Consider the following 9,732-nt stretch of genomic DNA (forward strand, 5'->3'; position numbering starts at 1 on the left):
ACGGTGGCCGTTGGTGCCTTTGGTAGGCACGGGGCCACCCAGGACTTAGCCCAAAGGGGAGTTGGTCGGAGTGGGTGGGAGAGTGTCATGGCAGTGGATCGGTTTTGTCGGAACGTCGTTGGTCCACCCGAATGGGAGTGCAAGGCCATGGGTTCCGTGGTGTGGGTACAGTGTACTAACCTCTGCAGAGCGTATATTAAATCTATCGGTAGCCGCGACCGCGGATAAGAGCCCAGTTCATGTCGGTCACACTATGAGTCAACAGTAATTAATAATAACTTGATTAATAACAACCCTGGTTCGATGATGAGATAAGTTGGTTATGTGATCCGTGAATGATCATTGTTTGGTTACGAGGTAACCCGTTGAGCCCAGAGTGGTTCCGTTTGTGATCTGTGAATGATCACCGTGGTATCGAGGATACCGAGTTGTTGGATATTCGTGATGTTGTGCGAGAATCGTGGGTAAAGATCAAGCTTCTTGTGGTCATTTAATGATTACTACAGTATTGTTTATACCAAGCTTGATTTGATCCTGAGATGATCGTGTGATGTTCGAGGTTGGTAAGTGTTGCATGTGATGGTTACGAGATAACCCGAGTAGAGTAAGTTGGTGGATGATAATGTCATCATGTTGCATGATAGTGTCATCATGTTTATATGTCCATGCCATGCTCATATTGTTCTAGTTGTATCATGTTGTTCAGGCTATGTTGTTCGGATAATATAATGTTAATTCCTGCTTAACCTGTAACTGCCATGCTGTTGTTTGTCTTGAATGCTTCTAGTTATTGTGAGCTTGCAAGTACATTCATTTTACTGACCTGGCGTGTCATGCCAGTTTGCAGGTCATGCCGTGATTGCTTGATTGCTTGTCGTGGTTTCCGTTCGTGCGAGCTAGGATAAGCGTTCCAGCCAGAGTCCCTGCGGAGTAGAGTTCACCACCATCGTTGTTGTTCCGCTGCTAGAAGTTTTTCCGCCGCATCGTCTTGTTCTGCTGCTTGCATAGAGCAACCATGGCAGGCGTAGTGTCGCTATGCCGATGTTATTCATTGTAATATCGGAGACCTTGTATTCATATTCGTGTAATAATAGAAAGCTGATTTGTTCTATGCTAAGCAGTGCCGTATTCCAGAAGACTTCTCCTCGATCTCTGGCCTGGAATACGGGGCGTTCCGGTTTCTCTGAGCCGGGGTGCCACAGTTGGGTGAGTAATGAAGTGGAGCGAGTAAATGGAACCGCGAGGGGAGGGGGGGCGAAGTGCGAAACGTGGTTGACGGCAACCGCAGTCGGCGCGTGGCGTGCGGGCGCCCCGACAGTTCCACCGCACGCCCCCGATTGGCAACCGTTGACCAAGGAGAGGAAACCGGTGTGCGGGCGAACTCTCTCACACGCCACACACGCGAGTTGTCCTACGTGGCACACAAAATCACCCATTTCGTGCCAAGATTCGTGCAGAAGTGACTGGACGACGATGGTGGCGTGTGGGTGAGTTGGCTAACGCCCACACTTGTGGGCGTTAGTGTTTCCGTAATATATAGAAGAAAAGATGCGTGATGTCCCAAAAAAAGATGCGTTCATGCACAACAAATAGTGTGGGAAAAAGGTTGGCAAACCACTTTTCGTTAAAATATACTAAAAATAAGGAAGGTGTTAATGGTAATAAATCATTCCCTAGAAGTATGTGGGCATCTGTAGGTGCAAATAGTTTATATTTTTATTCTGTCATTTTTTTAATGAATCATGATGTATGTTCTATTTATTTAACGATGGATGATGATTTATGTTCTAATTACAATGGTTGAAATTCTACATATCGGTGGAAAAAACAAGGCATGGAAAATATTCAATGTAGAATAAGTATTCTTCGTGACAAAGAATCATGAATAAGACCACATCAAAGCATATGAAGTGTACATATGTAAGATAAACACCCCGTCTGTGTCAAAATATAAGGCACATAAGTAATCATGCTGTTAATTTATTTTAAACTTTGACCACTAAGATATGCAAAGGTATAGGAATTGAACATGTAGAATTCTTTTATGCCATACACCATTTTGCTAATTTTCTGACATATCAGAAATGAAATCATAGCAAAAATCATGAACAGTAAACTGCAAATAATCTAATCGATAGAAAATATATTTTGGAGCAGATGAAACTTCTGTTATATTATTAACACACGAGACAAATAAGCCATCACATTAATCCATATGAGAAAAAAAGTACTACTAGTCACGTCCAAAAAAAAGTACTACTAGCCACGTCCGGACTCTAAGACATGTATAAACAAAATCACGTACTAGAAAAAAAAACTACTAGATACACCCGGACTCTAAAGAGAAAAGGCAGATTATATAAATCTAAAAGGGAAAGTGCATACATGCACGCGCCGATGCAAAATGAGGATTGCTCACGCAAACGTATATATGGGAGAATAGCAAGCCTCATGATTTTTTTGTCCCTTGCATTGGCTGATCACGAAGCCAACAATTTCACGACTCGTAAAAAAAGGCAACAATTTCACGGACAGACTCGCACTTCTTGTTAGAAGGGAGAGAGAGGATTGGTGGAATAGTTTGATGTATTACTTGAGTCTCGTGGGCATATATATAGGAGTACAATGATCTACTTGGAGGACAAGACAAGCCAGAACAAATCCTAGTCTATCTCGTCTTTCCTAATAAACATTATACTCAACATCCCCCGCAGTCACAACGGTAGCGACGCAGACGGTGAGACTGGAGAAGAATCCGAAGGTAACCGACGGACACCCCCCACAGTCGTAACGGTCGACGCATCGCAGAGTCGTGGCTGAAGTGGCAACCGACGAGGTTGCTCAAGCAAGGAGGTAGCCCTTTGTGCCGTTTGTCGATGTAGCCGAGAGCGTGGGTGATGGAGCCGTGGTCGAGGTAGCCGTGCGAAGAATGCCGTGGTCGATGTCGAGTCGGGGTGGCCGGTGTCGAGGAAGTCGCCGTGGAGCCGCGGGCGCAAGGGGGCGCCGAGTTAGCATGGGCGCAGTGGTGTTGAAGTAGTGGTGCGCCCGGAAGAAGATGTTGTTGACGCGCGTCGCGCCGGGGTTGCCAAACCCGGGGACACGTCGTTGACGAAGGCACGCGTCGGTGTTGCCAGCATCGGGCATGTGTAGACGGTCGAAGACGAAGTTGACTAAGCGCCGTACCAGGCTTGCCAGGCCCGGGGACACGTCATAGATGAAGGCACGTGGCGGTGTTGCCAGCACCGGGAATGCGTAGACTGGGACATGCATGAGCTGTACGCCATGTGGAAGAGGTCGGAGAGGCCAGCGGAGAAGGACTCGACGACGGTTGCGGCGCCAATCGGCGCGGGGCCAATGTCGCCCGCGGTTGTCGGAGTAGATGAAGCGGTCAGGGTAGATGACGGCGACGCTGGCGGCGAGCTGGTGTTGGACGAAGACGAAGTGGGTGGACGAGCGGCGGCGACGGCCAAAGAAGAGCAGCGGCGGCCAAAGAAGAGCGGCGGCGGCCAAAGAAGAGCGGCGGCGGGGCGGCTAGTATAGGAGTGCGGCGGCGGTGCTCGAAGTAGGCGAAGAACCCTAACAGCATGACGAAGACCGGCGTGGACGGTGGCGTTCCCGCGCCAAGGGAGACGGCGCAGCGCATACCACGGAAGGTCGACGCATGGTGACGGCGGAGTGGACCACGGGCCGTGGTGCTACGGCCCGAAGGGGCGACGCGTCGGCGGCAGGCGGGTCGGGGCGACGACGGGAAGACCTCGGGGCGGCGGCGGGGACCGCGGGCCGCGACGCTGCGGCCCGAAGGGGCGACGCAACGGCGGTTCGCGAGTCAGTGCAACCGCGGGGACGGCCTCGGGGCGACGGCGGCGACCGCGTATCGCGACACTACGTCCCGAAGGGGCGACGCAGCGGCAGCGCACGAGTCGATGCAGCCGTGAGGAGAACCACGGGGCGGCGGCGCTGCGGCCCGACGGGGCGACGCAGCGGCAGCCCGATGCTCGATCGGTGGACAGGCGCGCTGAACTCGGGGACGATCTTCGCGGGACCTGCAGAGGCGCGCGTAACCGACGGGCCAGGTTGGTCGCGCGGCATAGATGAGGCGGACCGCGGCGGCGGGTGGGTGATCAAGCCGATCGCGCGCGAGGTCGGGGACGCCGCTCGGTGGAGGCATGGTGGCGGCAGAGTCCGAGATGAAGTCGGCGACGACGAACGGCGTGAGACATCGTGCGGACGAGCTTGTCAACACCGGCACCCGGGCAGCGAGGCCCGAGCGACCAACGGAGCAGCGCGACGCCCGAGTTGAGGTAGCCGACGAGCTTGACGCAGCCGCCCCGACGCAGCCGAGGACGAGGCCGGCGAGGTAGACGGACGGGCCGCCGTGCAGATGCGGCGGAGGCGGGTGATGTGGATCGATGGGCAGGCCGGCGCGCGAGCAACGACTATGATTAGCCGTTGCATGGCACGAGGCCGCCGGGTTGGGGCGATGCAGGTGTCCCGGTCGGAGCAGGGCGGTGACGGCCGGCGCAGGGCGACGGGCGGACAGACGCGCGGATGGCGGCTGGCCCTGACGGGCCGTCTCGGCGCGCTTGGCCGCCGGGTTAGAGGAGAGGACGGCTGGTCGCGCCGGGGTCGGAGTAGAGGCGCTCGAGGTCGACGGCAGCGGTGGGCGACGCAAACCGATTAACAATAGATCGGAAAACCAAAAAAGAAGCGCCGATCAAGACGACCGGCCTGAGAGAAAAAAATCTGGATTAAGGATCGGGAAAAAGACTCTCTAGGGCGGTCGATCAACAAGATCAGCGGACGAACCCTAGATACGGGCGGCGCGGCCCCCGGCGGTGGTCATGGAGGCCGACCGCCCTAGGGGCGACGCGCGGGTGCGGAAGTGGCGGCGGCTAGGGTTTAGAACCCGGAAACTGTCACCATGTTAGAAGGGAGAGAAGATTGGTGGAATAGTTTGATGTATTGCTTGAGCCTGTGGGCATGTATATAGGGGTACAATGATCTACTTGAAGTACAAGACAAACCAGAACAAATCCTAATCTATCTCGTCTTTTCTAATAAACATTATACTCAACATTTCTAATGCACTATTACGTTGATAGCCAATCAGTAGGCATATGTCACCATACATCTAGAAAAAATTAATTATATTAATTTGATATGTACTGTCAGCAGCAACAGGTTGGCCAGAAGCTTATTTCCTTTCTTTTTGTGTCAAAATTCATACCTACCTATTTTTCCTGCCTTACATATTTAATTGGGATTTTTTTTCAAAACTGTGATGATTTTTATAGCAAATTCGGAGTCTGTACGTCCTCATGCATGAAAATCAAAACTAGCACCCCGCCGGCCTCCAGTTGGTCAAAGAGGGGCTCTTCGGCCTGCGGTTGACCGAAGTGGGCTCTTCAGCCTCCCGTTGGCCGAAGAGTTTCCCAACTGGGCCGAAGAGGACTTTTTGGTCTCCCGTAGGCCGAAGAGTACTCTTTGGTCAACAGTAGGCCAAAGAGTACTCTTTGGGTCCCAAGGCCAAGCTTAGGCAGAAGAGCGCAGCCATGCAGCTTCGGCCTCCCATTAACGCGAAAAGTTGGGGCCCAAGTACTCTTCGGCCTACGGTTGACCAAAGAGTGCTCTTCGGCCTACGGCAGACCAAAGAGTCCTTTTCGGCCCAGTTGGGGCACTCTTCGGCCAACGGGAGGCTGAAGAGCCCACTTCGGTCAACCGTAGGCCGAAGAGCCCCTCTTCGGCCAACTGGAGGCTGACGGGGTGCTAATTTTGATTTTGGTGCGTGAGGACATATAGATTTCGAATTTTCTACAAAAATCATCATGGTTTTTTTTAAAAAAAATCTGTAATTGGCATATACTGACAGTCCACCTCAAAACTATGGAGGACAAATTGATGGTGCTAATCACGTCAAAAAATGGTACTAATCTCTTCAGTGATTTAAGGTTAGAGAAACTGTGTGTCGAACTATCCCTTGAACTAAGGGTATATCACTGGAACGGAACAAACGTCAAAATGATGTAGGGTGAGAGAGAGAGAGAGAGAGAGAGAGGGAGAGGGAAAGGGAGAGGTAGAGGGAGAGAGAAATAGAGGTAAGCATGTGAGAAATCATTTGAATGGACTGCAAACATAACGCTTACATATACATGTGCCATACATTTAGCTTAAAATTATAACTACATTCTAGAAAATTCAAATTCTAGTCAAGTGTCTAATTGTCTAAAAGAATAGACTGAAAATATTACATTCTTTTACAACATATATTATATATAATGAAGTAAAAAGAAAACAAAGCCACTTGATGCGTCCACATAGGCTAAAATAGCTAAACTATTAATCCTTGATTTTAATGGCTAATATTATAAAGTTAAACGTTACATGCGATGATGGCCAGGTGCGTACACACCATCAACTACCAGATAAATACAGACAATCTATCAATGGGTCCAATCTCTATACGACGTTGTTGAATCAGAAAGAAATTAAATGATAATAAAGGACAGAAGGATCATATGCTATAGTGGGCATCGCTAGGCATCAAACTACTGATGCTTTGCATCTATCAAATTAGTCAAATGCCGTAGGATTGGGTTAATCTGCAGCGTACGATGAGGCCTAGTAAAAGGAGCGTCCCACCGGCTAGTTAGTATGGATAGTAATTGTTATTTATTTCCATAACCACTGCCTTAAATTATGACTAATTAAATGAAAGATTCCATCCACTGTGGGCTTGGACGTTAGGAGGTTTGTTTCCTTATTTAGCATTCTTGATTCCAATATTATTTCAAGTTGCTTCCAAACAATATTTTTTGCTTAAAAACTAAAATTTCTTCGAATGTGAGTTTTGTCAGCCATGTGGACATGTAGAATTTTTCCCAATGTGATGCTTTGTTTTCTTTGGAGCAATAGATTTATTTCACGGTGAATTAAACGTGCTTCTGCCTACTGATTAATTTGCATCCACGGTGAAATCAACATGCTACAGTTTAATAGAAATTCGTTCTTAATGGAAAAAAAATCTTCTAAACATAAAAATCTTGTTTCCAGCATATATTTGATGCATGTAATCCCTTTGAAACATAAAAATCTGGTCTCCAAAAAATGACCATTATCATATGTACTGTTTCAAACACATTAGGACATGTATGAAAAAAATACAAATGTTCACAATTTGCTTCCATTGATTGAAAGTAATGCTTCCAAATACAAATCTTATTGCTTCTTAATCCATAGTTCTCTATGCTCCATCCAACCACGTCCGACCTAGTCTTGACAAGCTTCATTTTCTCCCACAAAGCCGCGGGTGTCAACGTCAGTGAGTGTTGACGCTATTGAGAAGCCGACGATCTTTGCTTGTGACAAACGAGGGTGTGCTAGGTAGCATTTTTTCTTCCAAACAGATCTCAGGTTGTGGCACCGTGCGCCCTGTATCAACCATCATGTTATTCTCGTTGTCGGTAGGCATGTTCTTCTCTTGTTGTCGACGCTGCAAAAATTATAAAGAAATGAGCTGTTAGACTTGAATTCAAAAACAACGCCTACAAAACATTACGAAGCATGCAAAGGAAACAAGTTGAACACAGCATAGAAGCGTATGTATCAAATATAAAAAGCAAACAATACACTGTGAAGAAGTACAACTATGTTATGTATGAAGGGAATTGTATGCCAGGAAGAAGCACAAATATGATACGTACGAAGCATGAAAATTCGAAAGCATATACCCGTATAATCTCATAATAGTAGCGCAACGAACACAGCGAAAAAACTCAGCCAAAAGGGACGCGCACTTATTCTCATGGTTTCTTATCCTCCGGCCATCTGGTGATCCTCGAGCTGCATGGTTAGGCAACAACACCAGCGGCCACTCCGTTGGAGATGAGCACACACCACGTACGGAGGGGTGGCCCTCCAGCGCGGTGGAAGGGAAGGAAGTGGACGTGCTGCTAGAAGAGAAGAGGAGGCAGGTGCGTGCGAGGTCATGGGAGAAGGGGATCTGGGCGGTGCGAGTGAGGTGAAAGTGTTCCGGGCGGTGCTTGCGGTTGCGGCGATTGGATACGGGGATAGTTGATCGATCAGTGAGATGTTATGGGCAGGGTTTGTGGGTTGTTTGTTTCTGGACGAGGGGATATTATTATTTTTTAACATATGGGCACAATCTATGACCGTCCAAACCCACTAAATCAAGGGCAGTCCACTGGTCTGACGTTGGCCTCCTATCAGTCTATAGATAGGAAGTCTTTCCCTATGCTATATGGTATTGATAAATGACAATACAATTGCACTAGATGTTGTCATTGATACACAATAACTCAAATACATAGGAAGGCAGCAATACATGTGTGATGCATCAGAATAGTACATGCATGCATTAGTATGTAATGCTAATTCCCTGAGAAAAAGGTATACATAGTACGAATGAAATATAAACACCCTACAAATGTTTATATGAACATTTATTAATTATAAATATATACGAGAACAATGCTCAATGTATTCCATTATAATTCATGAAGAAAAGTAATTGTTTCTGGACTACCCAAAAAGGGTAGATACGTAGTGAAAAACACCACTTAAAGCATCATGAGGTTAGAAATCTTAAAACTACAACGGGGAAGACACAAATGGTCGAGGAGGAATATATGAGGAATAAATGGACGATTAGAATGAAAGTATTCGTGCTTTTACATGGCAAACCAACATGGACAAATGCTACCGCTCTTTTATTGGTTCCCCTAAGCAGGAACCTGACACACTTTTAATGAAATATTTCTACAAAACTATATTAATGTTTCTACACACACGTGTGTGTTTTACCTCTATTTTGGAAAAAAAACTTGAAATTGAAAACATATTTAAACATAAATTAATTCAAATAGTACAATATATGTAATACATCTTGGCATCTAGCCGCGCAAATGCGCGGGTCACCCTGCTAGATTGCATGATTTGAATCGAACTAACCCGGACTGACGCTGTTTTCAGCAAAATTGCTCTCGTGTTACTTTTGTGCAGAAATAAAAGTTCTCGGAATGACCTGAAACTTTACGGAGAATATTTTTGAAATAAATAAAAAATATTGACGAAGGAGTCAACAGAAGGGGACCCACTTGCTATCCACAAGGGTGGAGGGCCCCCCCCTAGGGCGCGCCCGCCTGTCTTGTGGGTCCTGAAGGAAATATGCCCTAGAGGCAATAATAAAGTTATTATTTATTTCATTATATCATGATAAATGTTTATTATTCATGCTAGAATTGTATTAACCGGAAACATAATACTTGTGTGAATACATAGACAAACAGAGTGTCACTAGTATGCCTCTACTTGACTAGCTCGTTGATCAAAGATGGTTATGTTTCCTAGCCATAGACATGAGTTGTCCTTTGATTAACGGGATCACATCATTAGAAGAATGAAGAATGATATGATTGACTTGACCGATTCCGTTAGCTTAGCACTCGATCGTTTAGTATATTGCTATTGCTTTCTTCATGACTTATACATGTTCCTATGACTATGAGATTATGCAACTCCCGTTTACCGGAGGAACACTTTGTGTGCTACCAAACGTCACAACGTAACTGGGTGATTATAAAGGTGCTCTACAGGTGTCTCCAAAGGTACTTCTTGGGTTGGCGTATTTCGAGATTAGGATTTGTCACTCCGATTGTCGGAGAGGTATCTCTGGGCCCACTCAGTAATACACATCACTATAAGCCTTGCAAGCAT

The sequence above is a fragment of the Triticum aestivum genome, chromosome 4D (assembly GCF_018294505.1).
Source record: "Triticum aestivum cultivar Chinese Spring chromosome 4D, IWGSC CS RefSeq v2.1, whole genome shotgun sequence".
Lineage (NCBI taxonomy): Eukaryota > Viridiplantae > Streptophyta > Magnoliopsida > Poales > Poaceae > Triticum > Triticum aestivum.